This window comes from Cygnus olor, chromosome 9 (genome assembly GCF_009769625.2).
Source record: "Cygnus olor isolate bCygOlo1 chromosome 9, bCygOlo1.pri.v2, whole genome shotgun sequence".
NCBI classification, from domain to species: domain Eukaryota; kingdom Metazoa; phylum Chordata; class Aves; order Anseriformes; family Anatidae; genus Cygnus; species Cygnus olor.
Genome location: NC_049177.1, coordinates 14,698,271 through 14,715,746, shown reverse-complemented (window position 1 = coordinate 14,715,746; position 17,476 = coordinate 14,698,271). Strand labels below are relative to the sequence as shown.

Here is a 17,476-nt window from a genome sequence, read left to right as displayed (position 1 = left end):
AGTCTTAAACAAGGTTTAACTCTGAACGGATCAGGGGAATCAGATTGTTTGGTGAATAACCCATCTCCAAGACTGATAATGGCCATCTGTAGGTGGCGTTTCAGCCATTTGCCAGTGGCAGTTTCCCACAGAGCATTATCCAACCTCATGGGAACTCAGGTTAATCTCACTTACTCTTTCCCCTCTGTCTGGAAGACATTGCAGTGGGAACAGGTTTGTAGAGCAACGTGCTGAGAAGCTGATGTCTATGCAATATGGATGTCAGTTTGTCCAGGAGTCGCTCTGCTAGCTCTAATCTAGTCCCAGGGACACGCAAGCAGCTGGAGCACAATGCTACCCACCAGGAGAGCACCTTTCAGTCTTGTTTGGAAGGAAGTGTGTTGAGATGAGTTCTTGTATTTAGACTGCTCCATGACACAGACCAAAGCATTGTAACAAAGGATGGGCGGGAGATTTGCTTCCAAAGCATCCCCCTGCTGTGAACTAAACCACTAATCTAGAGGCATCAGTTATTTCCTGAAATGTTTCAGGCATCCTCAGAATGAAAGAGAATCCCCTGCTATGCTTTACCTTGGACAGGAGCTATATTGCATCTTGCTTTATTTGTTTGCACCCTGCCTAGTCTGTGCTCAAGGACACACTACCCTTCCTTACAACCGAATGCCCGGGATGGCTTGGGAGCTATGAGGGATTGGAGGTGTAACAGTTTGCTGTGTTACTGCAATAAATGTATTTTCTGTCCAGAACAATCATTATGGGAAGGAGGTGTTTGAGGGAAATATTCAAAACCTTCTCAACGATGATGAGGTGAAGGAGAATGTTAAAGCATAAACAAACCATCCTGGGTGAATTAACAACACTCCTTTCTTATTCCCCACCACCACGTACGAATGAAGCACAGGTTTTCCTCTCATCCATTACCAGTTCCCGAAATGACAGCAATGCCTATGGGATTAAAAGCACACTGAATCAGAGATGGCTAAAACATTTTATTCCAATCCCTAAGGAATAGCCCTTATGCACGGAGCTTGCTTTTGAGCTTTTGATCAGGAATGTGCAACAACTCAGCCTTGGGGAATGTTTGCAAAGGCATTAGTGACATTTTTCTATCTACTCACATTTGAATTTCACACCCATAGAATACAAATACCCTGTCTTGTGTTTTTTAAGTAGTCTCTAAAAGAAAAAAAAAAAAAAAACTCTGTACTGCTACTCCAGGATTGATACTAGGCTGGTATTGTGCTGAACCTTGCTCTTCAGGGCTAGTGGTTTTCTTGCTGTTTTGTTTTAAGCCTACAAATGATCTGGAGTGACCAAGCCAGGGCTCCCTCTGCTGCTGCCACAACCCAGTCACATCGCTGTCACCTCCAGCAGCTTAACAGTACAGCTACATCAGCTGCTGTTCCTGGGTGCTAGGAAATGGGCTGATATAAAGAGCAGCCCTGAGAAAGATTTACAATGATATCCATCCAGGACAATGCTGCTGAGCCATCAGCCCTCAAGAGAAAACTGCCTGCAGGGTTTTTTCACTTTTTTTTTTTTAGGGCAGCTTTTAAATAAGTGGCTTTTCTCACTCTTTTTCTGGTGCTAAAATGCAAGTGTCTTCCTAACCTAATGTGGTGTGGGGAGGGGAAAGCATTTTCTAGATGAAATGGAAATGCTTGCAAAACATGCTGAGATTTCCACAAGGGACATTAAAATAGAGTGCAAATAACAGGCAAAAATTCCCTAAACTCATGACTTGTGATACCCTATCCTCTTATACAGTCACTTGCAAAGTCTCATTCAATGCTCTTTGCCATCAGGGATTGCCTAGGCCATGATTTGCAGAGACACTTGTCCTGCAAAGCACCTCTTTCCAGCAGCTGCTGAAAGCTGGGTGCTGACATACTTCAAAGTTTTTTTCCCCCAACTTACTTTGAGAATCACTTGGAAACTTTACTGGTGAGCATGAGGAATGGTATAGCCCAGGCCACGAGAGAAAGTTCATGTCTACAGGCTCATGTAATAAAAGCAGAGCATATACAAGTATCATCTTTTTTTTCTGAAGATGATATTGTGACCTTTGATTCTTAAAGTAGCTTTCCAGAAAGGAAGCTGTGCTCTGACTTCAGCCCCATTCTTCTCTCTGTCCTGACATAGCCAAAAAAGCAAAGCATGCTCATGATGTTGGCAGCCCAACAAAAGTGATATTTTTTAAGGATGAACTGTTCATGAACCATTTTTTAATATATTGAGCACAAATAACCTCTGGATCAAGGTTAGTGCATGGACATTTTTTGGTCTAGCTGTCTTGGAGGAATGTATTAAAAAAGCAGTGTCAGGCATGATTTATCTCACATTTCTTTGCTGTCCCTCTCGCTCCCAGTGAAGGAATACAGCCTTCTGTTTTGGAGCAGATGAGGCTTTATCAGAAAGGACAGCTTCCCCAGAGCCAGGGCATCTCTCCAACCTTCCCCATCCCGGGAGCAGGTGGGTGCCTGCCAGTGTGGCCGTGCTTCTGGTGCCCCATGGGAATTGCAACCGGCTGCAAGGCTGCTCAGAGTTCCTGCAGCTGAACTCTTTCTCCTTCCGGAGAACCAGTTTCTTCTGAATCCATAGCAAAGCCTTGGTACTCAGAGCCCACCCTTCATCGGCTTAGCAGCTGGTGATGCCTCTGCTAAGCTCTCAGCAAACTAACCTTTCCATCATCCTTGGGGGTTAATCACTGCTTTGCTGCAGTTGTCTCTTTTTCATCGACTCAACTGTTGTATTTTATTGAAACTCTCCTACATTTATACAGTCTTCTAGAAAAGCCATTAAAACTGTGACATGTGTAGTCCCAAATCTGAAATTCTCCGAGAGCCACTCTACAAAGAATAAAAATCAGCTCTAGCTTTATCCACTTCAAACAGTGGCTCTGGTGCGTTCCCATTAGTTGTTTGATTTTTAACTTTCCTTGTTTTGTGACAGAACAAATTAAAAGAGCATCTCAGCTCCCTCTGACAGGGACGCACTTGACTACGATGTACTCGTGTTACTGAATATTCAGGGCTCCTCCTTGCTGTCAGCGCCAGTTTGCAGTGCGTACCTGAATAAGCCGCAGCTTCGTGATCGGTCCCAGGGGGTTTTAAATCCCGTGGCTGCTGGGGAGCTGTGGGGCAGAGTCACTCGTGCAGGCAGCAAATGTGTTGGTTTCCTCTGTGCACTTGGGAGAAGTCGGGCTATTTAGGCACGAGGCATACAAAGCTTCTGCTTTGTAAATTGAGCTCATGTGTTGTGCTTTTTGATCGTTGAATCATTTGTGAGGTTTTAGAGAGCAGCTATGGAAATTGGCCTTTGCTGTCTCTGGCAGGGCAATAGCTTCATGAAAGAAGCCTTATCTGCACTTATACTGCACACAGAGATGTCCTTGTGCCTCTTTGTGTGCCACCAGCTCAAACCAACATTGAGGCAGAGGGTGTAAGGACTTCTTAAAAATCATCATAATAAAAATACCCTCCCCCCCCCCCCATCCCTTTCTTTTGTTTGGTAAAATGGGAATGAGGATGTTGTCAAAGTGAATGAAGCAGGGGGAACAACACGCCTGCAAACTAGCAAAGGGTCCCAAAGCAGCTGATGCCTGGGATGTTTGTTTGAGTTGCTAAGGTGTAAAATAACTAAGAGGAGGTGGAGGTGCCCGTATGAGAAATACGATGTGACCAGCCCTGCAGGAAGGGTGATCATGCACCTTAAGCGTGGCCAGGCCCGTTGTGTCAGTGTATGACCACTACCCCACACACTTTTGCACATGAGGATGGTGTTTCCATAACTACATCTCATTTCTAATGTCCTATCCATCCTTGTACCTCCGCAATGGAGTCTTGCAAGGTGTGGCTATTGGCTAGACCTTAGGAAGAGCTTTTTTGTAGGCAACTGGTATATTCCAACGAAAAGAATTTTGTAAAAATATATTAACTAACAAAGCATGAACTAATTATATGAACGATGGAAATCCTTGTAAAAATGGAAGCAATAAATCTTTACAAAATCAAGAGCCAACCATAGACTCGAGTAGTCTTTAGTACTCTGGATGTGCTGTATCGGGGATAACGTTTGCCCTGGAACACAGCGTAAAAATTTCCTGCTTTTCAGCTAACTGCCTGCAAGACCAGTCTCAAACAATAGGCTTCGTAGAGAATGGAGATTCCTGTCAGTCACAGGAATCTGTCTGAGCAGTGCATCCAGAGCTCTCGTTTTTTTCCCTTCTCCTTACCATTGAAAGTTATCTTTTCTTTAACTTTGTGCCGGAAAAGCAAATTTTCTTAAAGCACCTTTTTAACAGTGTACATTGGAAAGGCGTGTCATTGAAGAAAAAAAAAAAAAAGGCAATGTCCAGACCCAAATAAAATAACATTTTTCTTTTAGTTGGATCTTTTATTAAAAGCATCAAGATGTGGTAATATGGCCTTATTGCTGATTTCATCAAGCTTATGACTTTAAAATGTCCTTTAGGCTTCAAGGGTAAAAATACAGCCATCATTTGTCAAAACAAAGTATTTTGAACTGTTTTGTTTCCCTGAAGTCTAAGAGAATTGGTTGTGTGTGTTTTTTTTTGTTCCCCACCCTGAGTGACTGATACTTTTTTTAAAGTGAGGGGAAACTCCAAGGATAAAGCTTGAGCCCTCAGGTAGGAACATCTGTATTAATAGTATGTGGGAGCTGTGATCTGAGAAAAACAGTTTTAATTCTGTTTAGGCGAAAGGGGTGATGCATTTCCAATATTATTCTGTATTCCATGTGGCAAGCTTATTGCTTAAGTTTTAATCCTGCTTGTTCTCGTGTTAGTCCCTGTGGAGTTAAGGGACAGTGACTGCAGTGCCTGATGCCATACGGAACAGGGCTGAAGCTGCCAGAACAGCGTATTGCTGGGCGTGCAGATCTGCTGACATCTGGATGTCTCAAAGTCTTAGTCCTTCACAAACAACCCCTCTGAGAAGAAGTTAATAGGGAGCTGAATTAGTGCCCAAGGTCCCAGCAAGGAGCATGCAGGTGAGGGTGAAAATCAGGGTCCAGACTTCCCTAGCCAAATTCCTGGCACTGTGCTGGTTTGCCTGGAGGCATCTGTAATTCACTGCAAATGTTAGTTCCCGATTTTTCTTTTTCCTTTATTCCTCCTGTCAAATCTGGGATGTTTAAGCTTTTCTTTCACTTGTTTGCAGATGTAAATTGCAGAAATCCTCATGAATTGCATCTCCCTTCGGCAGCCAGAGACCCGTAGCACAGAAGCAGTGCAGTTCTTAGAAAGGTGCCGTGGGAAATCCTCTTGCTGAGTCACCCGCTGCTCGGGTGAGAGCTGCTATGCAAGTCCCAGCAAGGCATCCGAGCCAGGGCTTGCCCTGCTTCTAATGGCTTCATAGATTGGAAAGCCTAATTCATTTTGTTAGCTAGGTCTGGGGGAAGTTTCGTCTTCACCCAGCACCTGCTGCCTTCTCATCCCTTGGTCTCTGCCCTCCTTTTCATCTGCCTGGTTTCCTCTAGATGGCATTGCAGGAGAAAGGGAATTCAGATAGAAAAGCAGATTTCACTGCTGGAGAAGGCAAAGTTGCAGGAGCTGCTTTGCATTTTGATGGTGCTCGATTATTTTATCCACTAGACAAGCACATACAATATTAATACCTCCTGTGTCAATCTCGAACAGGATGCAGATAAGCATTTGCTCTGAGCAGTCTTATTGATTGGTTCCTCAGCTAAACAGTTTTTTCCAGCTTTCTTTTTGGGTAATTTGCCAATGATTTCCCAGGATATTCACGTTTATGCAGGGGAAATAACAAGGAAAGTACAATCATAAGTACATCTTTGATATAAAAGGACAGTGGAAACTTTAAAAGAAATAAAAACAAGCGAAAAAACACCCTGCCCTTCTCACTTATCTTCTATTTTTTACAAGTAACTCACTCTGAGATTGCAGAAACAATTTATTCTGCTCTATTTTTTCTAGTTTGTTTTCCTTCCTGCATTTGACAGTGCTATCTGCATAATCAATTTCACTCTTCCACTGTAGTAATTCCTCTTTTTATGGGATGTTCAGGCAAGCTGCAATGAAGGAGAGATTTAAGAAAAAAAAAAAATGCATTCTATGGCTGTCCACACTGGCTGCAGGACTGTGATGCGGGTTGTTATCTGGGGAATTGAGGACCTATCTTGTCCTTCAAAAATAAAAATAAAAAGTGCCCTCTCCAGATTTTTTTACTCTAAGAGATTTTGGGAACTAAGGAGTGTGAGCTTCAATTTTAGTTCTCATAATCTTTCCATTACTCAGACTGTGCTAAGTCCTTTCTCCCTCTGAGTTCATCTTTTCTAAACTGTGCTTGAACTGCATGCAACCTTTTGAGATGCATATCTCACAGGTGCCTTGTGCATGGTATTGAGCACAGCCACGCTTCCAGGGGCTTGGTCTCCTCTCGTGTACGCTGGGATCACAGTAACCTTCTTTGTGGCTTCATTATGGTGACTCTGTCAGCATAGGATTCTTCAAATGTTTCCAAGTATAGATGTGTAGTTTAAAACCGGAATTTAATTTTTACTTCAAAGTTAAGCTATTTTTGGAGTGATCTGAAATTTTAGATACCAGTTCTGTTAATTGAGTAGTCAGTCATCCATACCTGCATGATATTACAGTCCTCTGCTGTCCTGGTGAGGCCTACAAAGCTGGCGTCACTTGCAAATGTCATCAATGTACAATTGTTCTCAGTGCTAGGGAGTACTTGTGATGTCGAGATGGGAAGTAATTGTTGGAAATGCCACCTAAAGCCTTGGTAAAGGTTACAGTGCCTGTGTCTCATTTGCCTCTCCTGACAGGGAAGGATGTTGGGTCTGCCAAATTCAAACTGTCTGTAGGTAATATATGTGTTAGGACTCTGGTTTCCGTTTACTCACAATATACTTTGCTTCGAAACATCTTCTAAAGACCTGGAGGCTATTAAAGTCAGGCTAATAGATTTCTTACCAAATAGACTAGGTTGTTTCCTTTTTGTTTCTTAAATATAGACACTGTTCTACAACTAAAAGGCTATGTCTGCAGCCTTGAACTATTGAAAAGTTTTTCTTATAAAATCTGCATATTCTGCTACTTTCTCCAGGAGGGATGGATACTCTATAACTTAGAATACTGAGATTTTTTTAACAGACACTTCATCTCTGTTAATTTATTTGCACCTTTTCTACTACTCATTATCCTTCCCACATAATTTGCTTGGTCAAGCTGTGTTTATAATATGCTTTTCTCCTTGGTATCCAACCAAAAAATATTGATTTAAAACATTAAGTATAAAAAGCTAGCAAATTCTTGTATTCATACCTTTTAGGAAGACATCAAAATAGGACGCATCCAAGACAAAATGTATTCCTGAGGCTGTTTTTCTAATTTATTCAGGTCCTAAACAGTGTATTTGGAGAATGATGTTTCAGCTGGCTTATTCTGACCAGGGTGAAATGCAGTTTAAAGTCTTCTGGATTAAAATCTTCTGGATAAAAATCTTCTAGAATCTAGATTCTCCTTCAATACTTCGATGTGCCCACAGGTATGCAAAGGTGTGTGGAGAAGCTACTGCCTGACCTGCTGTGGGGCCAACACACCGAGGGTGACTCCGGTGTCTGCTGGGTTGAGCTGTGCCTGGGGGCTGGCGGTGATGTGAAATCCGTGCCTTGGTGCATGAGGATTATTGATGTGCTTGGGAGAGGCCCAGTGCCTTGGGGCTTTGCAAGAGGAGACCCTGGGGAGACTGAAGTCTTTGAAACAGTATTGATTTCTGCTTTAAAAATCCTGGCTAAAGTCAGGGTCGTAAGATTTTAAGGATACTACAAATGATTCGTGTATGTACCACTGCAGGGAATCTCTTTTTTATTGGTTTGATATTCCCCATTTAATGCACACTTCTAGCATTAGCTCAGCTGTGGTGCTTATTGGGGGAGTTATTGGCTTTTCTTATCCTTATTCATTTCTTTCTTCCTTTCCTCTTTCTTGGTGATTCCACTTAGGGTTGGCAAAGCTGTGAATTTAAGCCAATACACTAGCTAAGGCATGGGCTGAGGGGAGTGGGAGTTAAATTTAATTCTTACGACATACTCAGAGTGCAGTCTTAGGGAGAGACAGAGGTAACAGGTTATCATGTACCTCAGCGTAGGGTAAGAGGATTAGCCTGGGTCTCATTACAATTATAAAATGATCCATAGTTTGGTCGTGGGTGTTAAATCCTGTGGCAGGTGTATGGTGTGCTCCTGTAGGAGGGGGGCACAAAAAACGAGTGTCACTTTGTGAAGAGAACTGGAGTCCTTTGAAAGTGCGAGTTAGCTACTCAAATGGAATTAAGCACAAAAACTTAGAAAATTTCTTATTTCTCTGGTTTCATTTTGGTTTTGGCCCTGTCTTAACCAAAAATGTTTACTTAAACTGTTTATTGATGCTTATTATTAAACCTCAGTTTTTGAGAAACAATTTATTTTGAGTAATGCTTGCAATAAATATTCCACTTACATTCTTTGAAAACTTAATTTAAAAAACATACAGATGAACAATCAAAGTGTTGGCACTGGACCTTGCTTGGACAAAGCACTTGTTTCCTCTCTGATGGATTACGTTATCTTCCCGGAGCTGCTGTTGCTGCTCCACAAGGAATGCCACTTGTGCATAATAGTCCTAGTCCTCTTTATTGTTTTGTTGATATTGTTGAAAGGAAAACTAGGGAAAAAAAATGACAAAGTTGTTTGCATGAAAATGTTCCTTGATACAAATGTGAAAAAGAGCTCACATCCATCCCAACTTGATGAGCTTCTTTTTCAGCTGTGCTCATTCATTTTCCCCCTGGGTGAAGTGTTCTTGGTGCAGTTACCTGAGTGATGTAGCACTCCCTGCTCTGAACTAGCAGATGTTCGGGTCCCTGATTCCAGGTTCCTCTGTTGTCAGCAGGCCTTGTATCTAGCCATATAATTATGGAGAAATACCAAGTAGAAAGAGAAATTTAGGGCACATGTTGGAGCTAAGCTTTGTATTAACCTTATCCTCCTGCTTCAAACCATCCCCTCTCATCTTGACCTGGCAGCTGCTGCTGCTTCACCTTCTGTGTAGGTATTGACTCACTTTCCCAGCCTCAAACCAGCTTTCTGCTCCTTCTGGTTCACTTTCTTGCAGCATTTTGGAGAGGTTACTCAGGTGGCAGAACTCCTGATGCTTCCTGTCCCCTGTGTGCTCTGTACTTGAACAATTTTTTTTGCTCCAAATATGAAATTCAGGCCTGGGGACCTTACAGTTCAATTTCAGTGGAAGTTTTCCCAATTTATGCTAATTAAGCAGGGCACTACCTTGCTTTATGTTGATCAACTGTTTACTTCCCAGGTTGTGCTGAGGAAGTAACACTGGTTTGTGCAGAGCAGTGAAGAGTCTCCATGGAAACAAAACGTGACATCTGGGGCAATTTCGGCTTTTGTGCCTTGCACAGGGAACACTTGTTACTGATATCAAAGTAAATCCAAGTTTCAGACACACACAATCCTTGGCCAGGCTTTGCATGGTGCATTGTATCTTGATTAAATTTAGCCCTGAGAGCGGGGACACCATCTTCCCGCAGTCCTGTCGAGGCTGTTGGGATGCTGACACCTGGCATCCTTCATGGAGATTGATCCCTGCGGTTGTGACTATTTCTTTGCCTGAATCTTTATTGCTCTCTCTATACAGGCAGTTGGATTCCCATCAGCTGCGCTGTGAATGAATGAATAGGGGAATTTTACAGATGGAATCAGTATAAAAGCCATTAAGAATGCAATATTTTTATGAAGGAAATGGTGAACATTGGGCATTAAACAAATCTGGGTTCTTCTAACAACCATCAGCCTTCCTCCCCACCAAAGTTTGCTCCGTGGAAGCAAAATGTGCCAGTGTGTTTGTCTCCACGTTAGGTATTTTGGGCAGAGCTGGTAACTTGTTTTTACACCAGTGTTCCCCCTCTCCATGGAAGGGGGGGAGTTTAGATGGGTTATGATGGTGGGATCTCCTCTCAGATGCTAGGAGTGTATTTAAGCAAGAATTATCTCTAAATCACCCTTAGAGCTGTACCAGCTCCTGTTCAGTGAAGGGGCTGATGCCTAAATCAAAACACCAATATCTTTTCTGACCTTGTGCTCGTTTGCAGAGGTAAAGGAGGGCATTGGGCAAACTCACCACCTAGCTCCCCTGGAAACTTCTTGTTCTGTTTTCTTCTCTATCAGGAAGCGAGCGCTTCTTCCAAGGGAAGAAACAGTATCAGCCACACAAATACTTAGAGCCAGGCAAAACTGAGGAATCCCCTGCTCAACTAAGCAAGCTGCAGCTCAGCAGGGTGTTAAGAAACAACAGCTCGAACTAAAATGGAGGCTGACAAATTGAAGGAGGTCTAAGATGCGTGTAGGTTGGTTTTATGCAGCATTTTCTACGGCTGTCTGATGAAGCACTTAATGGAAAAGAGACTTGTTGAAGTAAAATCAAAGAGGAGAGGCTGAGATTAAAAATTGCAGCTCACGTATGGATAAATGAGGCGGTTTTCTCCTGTCTGAGTTTGGAGAGGATTCTTGAAAGGCAGGAAAGGAGGATGCCTCCAGGTTTCTTGTTGGAGTGCTGCCTGGGTAAATGGTCTCTTCCAGGGAGGCCTGTGCAGTAGCAGCATGTGTGTGGGGTGGGCTGTGGTGCTCGAGGCTGTTCTGGAAGGGATGGCCCTTGCAAACCAGAGATGCACCGGTCCAGGTTGTTCCTTCAGGTGGCCAGGGCTATCCAGCAGCTGGTGGGAAACACGAGGACTGGGGCTTGCGTTTGTATTCAGTGTGAATTTATTTGGGAAAGTGGTCAATTTTTGGTATTTGGTCTTTATTTTCTGTACTAAAAAAGTACCTTCCCCCATTGCAAATGTACATGCAGATTAAAAAAAAAAAAAAAAAAAAGGCAAGCTAAAACACTTTTCTGACCAGCACTGATCTCTTCATTTCTGAAAGCTGAATATGAATGAAACTTGGTTCCAAACTTCTTCTACCAGATGTTGCTTCCATTCCTTGGCAACTGTTGTTAATGTTCTTCAAACCAACGTTACCAAAGAGAAATCCTTCTGGGTTGCTTCGTCTGCTTATTAGTATGCTAGAGCTGGCTGCAAACTGTTCTTCCTGTAATGTGTCCTTTCCATTTCCATTTCCTTCCCCACCCCACCCCCTTTTTTATGGCGATAAATTGGCAATTGAAAAGTCAGAAACTGATTCCAGTTTGAACTATGTGTTTTCCTAAAAATGTTCTTTAAATGCAAATTCTTCCTTTCAGAAGGTGAAAAAACAGATTTAAAAGGCACTTGAATGAGACGAGTGGATTTTTTTATGCAATCCCCAATTTTTCATTCAAAAACACTTGGAAATAGAACACTCTTTACCACAATTAATATGCATTAATCGTTCATCTTGGCAGCATCTATTCTGAGCCAGTGCTCCTTCAGATAAATACTATTATTCTTCTAGTAAAGGTAAATTCTAGTGCTCGCTGTGTTGGTTTTTTTTTGTTTTTTTTTTTTTTTTGTGGAATCTGAATATTCAGTTTTCTTGCTTAATTTTGGAGAATATGGAAGTATCCCCCTCAAAACTACCAAGGTTCTTCAGCTGGCAGAGAGTCCAGTGGATCATCCTAGGGATACATAGCTAATTTATATAGTAGTCAGACAAGGTTCAAATTATAAAAGCTAAGGACCGTATAGTTCAATGTCAAGTTCTAATGCGAACACAGCATTCAGGCTCAGTGGATTCATTTGAATGACGATAATTAGTGAATATCAGATCTCACCGAGGATATATGTTTAAAGTGGTTGCTTTGGGGAATTATATGCACCTATAATAACCCGGTGGTGTCTCAGATGCTCCATCAGAACCCCTTTTTCATGCCCCACGGGGATGCTAGGAGTGTGCACCCTTCATCAGAAAGGTTTCTTTGCCTGAAAGACCCGGTTATTGAATACGGAGAGCTCATTAGTGCAGGTCAAATACTGCAAAGCAGCATTTGCAAACATTCACTTCTATTCAGCAAAGCTGTTTGGTCCAACTATGTTTATCCTTGTTGTTTGCTATTCTTGAATATTTGCACATATGTTCTGGGGAAGCCTGCTGTTCCTGCCGATATCCAATCTGCATGCAAACCAAGGGATGTGTCGAATGAGTGCATCGCCTCCTGATTATTTATTATTCCCCAGGGTAAAAACTAAGCAAAACTTTGTAGTCTTCCACAGAAGCATGGAAGAAACAAACAAACAAAAAAAAGACTTCATGACTTACCATGCATCATAAATGGTTGAAACTGCTGTCAAAGTAGTCCCAATTCCTTGGAAGGAAAAAAAAAAAAAAAAGGACAGTTTGAATGCTACTATTCCATTTTCCACTATTAGAGGAGCGTGGTCATCTAAATAGCATGCTTGGGAGATGCCAAATGAAAGGTTTCATGCTTGGGAAAATGGTGTGTGGGTCATGTTTGCTAATGCCTTGGAAACTGGCACCACTGAACATCTCTTTAAGGCTATGATGAGGTATTGAGTAAGGTTGTGCCTCTAGTGTGAGGCTGTGGTAGAGGGAAAGGGCACGTGTGATCCCGGGAATGCTGAGCCAGATTGCCTCTCTGTGAGGCACAGCAAGACTGATGCTGTTTCTGGTGTCCATATTTCAAAATGATACTGAGAAGCTGGAAGTCACCTAGAAACATGGTGTTCAGGTGATCCCAAGTTGAAGAATCTCCAAAAGTGATTTAAGACATTCAGTGTATCTTCCTCATTCAAGAGCAGCCTAGAGATGGCTCATGGTTTATGAACTCCTGTATAGGAGAGAACTGAAGACGGTAGAAGGTCAGGCCAGGCTCTTTATTTCTAGCTTAGATTAACTACTGTCAGCTTACAGTCTTTTGACTAATGTGCAGACTCTTAATGAGTCAAGTATTAGAATAGTTTACGTAAAGACGCATTAGATGCTCCATTGCTTATCATCTCTCTAAAGCCTTACTGCCTTGCTCGAAGGAGAGAGGTGAGAGACTTTGCACCTGGAGCTGATGGCCGGGTTTGCACTGAAGTAGGAGCTCGGGGCTGATCTCTGCATCTGAGGACTGAACGTGAAGGACAAGGTGCAATTTGCATTATGGAGAGAAGGGATGATGGAAAGGATAAGCAATATTGCTTGTTTATTTTCAGAAAGAAATAATGAAATGACTGAAGCCAAGTGAGATACTTTATTTCCCAAGTCTTCAGAGAGATTTGAGATTGCTTTTTAATCAGCCTTTGACAGCCATTTCCCTTATGCATGTAGTTTTCCCTCTTTTCTGTGCTAAGCAAACTTTCAAGGAGTTAAGTGGGGTGATTTATCTCTTGCCTGTAGGATTTGTTTCTATAGTTGGAGCTCAAGAAACACTGAGCATTCATTCATCTTATCAGCACCTAGCTCCTGATCTTAAGGAGGGAGGTCTCAAGGAGTGTGTGTGTGTGTGTATATATATATATATATATATACATATTATTTTTTAAAAAATATTAGGTTGTGCCTGCAAATGCAGCATGTGCTGCAAGTACAAGAGGCATTCAGTCAGTGATCTGGTAATGGAAATGTCATCCACTTGCATTTCTTCCAGGCAGTATTAAACTCCAGCAGGAAAGGGCTATGAGCTCTTTTTATTATTTTAATGCATGAAATAGGACCTGACTGTTGGTAAATGCATTGCAAGTATTGATTTGAAGTCTTTCTAGTGAGAAGTCAGGGGAAGGAGACAGTGAACACCTGCTCTGAAAACTGCAATGTTGGCTCTGAGCCCACCATCCTCAGCTCCTATTAAAGTGGAAGGGTTCCTGGATAGTTCACACCAAAGCCTTAACCTCGTTTTGTTGAAAGAAAGTCGTCATCTGCATGATGATGTATTGAATTGTGTGTAGCAGCATTTAAATGTTTTTCCCTTGTGTAAACTGAGAGTAATTCAATTGATGCTAGAAAAGTGACTTGGGGACAGCTAGGTGTGATATCTGAATAAAACATTGAGGAGGTTTTTAACCCAATATTGTTTGAGCTGTTTAAGTATGTCAGAAGTTACTGTTATCTTGGGGGCAACAGGTTGCCTTTAAGCTCTGAATAAACACCTAATGAAGCATGAAAATGTTTCCCTATGGATTTTTCACCTCCTGAATGCAGAGGAGGCAAGCTGCAGAGATGTGAGGTCACCGAGCCAAGGTTGTCCAGGACCCTGGTAGCTGCTGGGGGTGGGATCAGAGTCTCTGCAGTCCCAAACCAGTGCTTAATCTGTAGAGCAGATGTCCTCTGAAGATTGATGCGTTTGTGTTTTTTTTCCTCCAGAACATTTTAATAGACTTATTACTAACCAGATCTCTTCTTTATCCACATAATAAAATCAGCCTAAGTGGCTGTTTCCAGACAGCCATATTTTTTCTGCGCTGATACTACTCTCCTGCTCGCTTTAGTTGCTTGCCTGAGTGATTGAGGGGCCGTGCAGCCCAGCGAGGAGAAGTTAATTGCCTTGAAGATGCTGTGCCGCATGCTGGGTTTGGAGCTCCGTCAGTGCTGCGGCTGGGACAAGGACAAGTGACGCCCAGTAGTGACATGGAGCACGATGCATCCCGTTGATGTGGGAGCCCTTGTGCACAGAGGTGTGCTTCTCCCTGTGCTGGCTGGGCTTTGCCCCTCCAGGGCACACGATGCTATGGAAAGCTGCTCAGTGGTCTGCCCACACGTGCTGGGCGGAATGCTGCAGCACATGCCAGGATGAGAAGGAAATGCAAGCTGGTGGGCCAGCTTAGACCAGGGACGCAGCTCTTAGACCAGTGACCCAGCTTCTTCTGGCCCTCGTGTGTAGAGCTGTGGGCTCCAGGCTGGCTCCAGAGCAAGCATCCCAAGGAAATTCTTCTCTTTAACATACGCGTTTAATGGAGTGTTTATGTGAGGGATGGTTTGAACTTGATTTGGTCCAAAGGTTATTTTATTCATCTAAGTTAAGTAGTCTCATGGCTTCAGGTAGCTTATATCATTTCCCATCTAAATCTTGTAACTGCTTTTAATTCCCAAAATTGAGTGTTATGATCTTCGCAAACATTAACCCTTTCATCCATTGATCTGCAGTCAAAGCAGAGCTGCTAACAGCTCTCAGCTGCAAAGCAACAGGAGATGCTTTGTGGGAATCCCTCCCAGTGCCATCTCATCCATTTCTCTGCTGTGAAGGCAAAATCAAGCCCTCCCTTGCAAATACTTTGCTTTTTGAATCCTAAAGTAGGAGGAGACGTTGCAGCCTTTCTTTTTTTTGTCCTCCTCACCAAGCAAGACTCATGTGCCACTAACATGGGTGACTTCCCTAAGGTTGTAAGGAACCTGCATTAAAACAGGGAGATGGAGCCATAATCTTCAACACCAGGGCCAGTCTAGCATATTATTTCTGTCCTTTTTTGATGCTTCTTGTTTGGATTTTATGTCCATGGATGTTCCAAGTCAGTTGGCAGTCTATTGCCCTTGCTTGTGTATATATAGTTTATTATTATAATATTATTATTTTCCAGGAGAGCTACCTTGCTTCTCTATCCAGATGTATTTACAATCTCAGTAGAAGGTGCAATTTCTGTGGATGGCCCCATCTTGAAAAGAAGAATAAGTGGCCACCATTAAAGAAAACAAATGAGTTCATACTTACTTAAAACAAAAACACTCTTCTTTTTTTTTTTTTTTTAAGAGGATGGAGGGAAACCTTATTGTAAAGCAGATTTCTTTACTTTTTTGGAAAGTAAAGGAAATGAGCCGTAAAGAAGTACATCACCTTATATAAGGGCTTGTTTGTATGTGTGTAGGGAAGAAATGTACGTGAAAAATGACCATGGCTGCTACATCATTTTTCAGACTGGGGAAAAAAGGGAAAAAAAAAAAAAAAACAGTTTGAGAACAAACTTCCTGAACTTGCAAGAAATTTTTTGCATAAACATCCAAACCTATGAATACATCAGTGAGAGGAAAGTCTAGGTGAGGTTTTGCACACACCTTTGGCTACGGGAGGGGTGAAGTTAAGGAAAAAAAAAAAAAAAATTATGCAAAACCCCCAGGCGCCCTAGATTTTGCTGCTAAAACTGCAAAGATCTGAACTCTGCTTTTGTAGCATAATAGCATTCATAACTGGTGATTTTTACTCCTGTGGCGGTGAATTATTCTGGTTAAACCGCAGCGCTCTCTCCTATCAGCTGCACTCTGCTGTGCCTGCACAGCCTCCCACCGGAGCTGTGAGCCTGCTCACCTCTTCCTGGGTGGGTTTCCCTGGCCTGGCCGTGGGCATAAGCAGCAGCCTCCGGAGTCCACCTGCACTTTGCAGCAGCGGGCAGGGAGCCTCCCGCTGTTTTCCCACCCGTGCGCCCAGCCAGCCCTGCAGAGCCCCAGCACTTGCAGGGACTCGGTGCCCTGTTGCCAGCCCAGCCCTGCGTTGCCTTGCTCTTTTCTCTTACCTCTTTGCACTGCGTTTTGCCAGCAAGCCGAGCTGGGCGATGGCTGGTGGGGCTTTGCCTGTCATCCCAGAGCTCGGGCTGTGGCAGCCATGGAGTTAAATGACTGCGCCAGCTGCAATGTGCTAAGCTCAGCTGATGGCAGAGCGCTGATTTAATCTTTGGAATGATTCCCCTGAGCTGCGGAGATGGCTGCCTTAAATCTTGTTTGCTTTCCCCGTTGTCTTGCACGGGGAGCGGGGGAACAAGTTGGGGAAATATCCTGCCTCTGGTTATTGTAAGGAATTGCAACCGGCTTCCCCGGGGAGCTGGGCAGGCGGAGGGATGACTGGGTTTGTATAGGATGGCCGCTGAGCTCGTCAGCATCACTCCATCCTCCTAGACCAGCACACAGGCAGCTGAAACTGGATTTCTGTCTTTTTGTAAGCAGTGCAAGCAGCAGCCAGCAGCACAGGCAAGCATCTGTGGCAGAGCTTTACTGGAAACAAGTAGCTCCAGAGCAAGAGGAGAACACATCTTCCAGGCATTATGTTATCCATAACACTAACGCTTTTAAATGCATTTTGAGACTATCTGCCTCCTGTGTCTGCTTTCTGATGCAGGCAGCAGGAGAGGAAAGTCTCAGGCACCATCTGCTGAGGGGTGAGATGGGTCAAGAGTTAGGGATGTGGAAACTTGGACTGCTCAGGGATGTGAGTCTTCACCCCCACTGGAAAAGTGCTGTTTCCTGTTCATGCCTTGCACCTGTTTTCTCTGTCCTTGTTTTTTTTTTTTTTTTTTTTTTTTTTTAATGTGAATAACTTCCAGAAATCTGGAGAAATAACTGCAGCTCAATCCTTGATGTTGGGCATGCGAGCAAAATTCAGCTCTAAACTCCTTGGAAGACTGTTTCTAACTCAGCCATCCTAACCAACCTGTCTGCATTCCTGGTGGGGAACCACCTTCTTTTCTAGCCTGTTCACAGGTTGTGAGGAGGTCTCTCTCTTATGCCAAGTGTCTGTGCTGCT

At 43.1% G+C, this 17,476-nt stretch overlaps 2 long non-coding RNA genes across 6 annotated transcripts in view; one reads left to right on the top strand and one right to left on the bottom strand.

Moving 5' to 3' along the window:
• Positions 1–17,476, top strand: part of LOC121074938 — a 143,295-nt gene that overhangs the window by 52,992 nt on the left and 72,827 nt on the right. The gene's annotated exons all lie outside the window — the stretch shown is intronic.
• On the bottom strand, positions 850–6,735 carry LOC121074939. The gene is made up of 3 exons (XR_005822635.1): positions 6,624–6,735; positions 2,773–2,849; positions 850–945 (listed from the first exon to the last, which is right to left on the bottom strand). It is a non-coding gene; the product is annotated as an uncharacterized LOC121074939 (long non-coding RNA).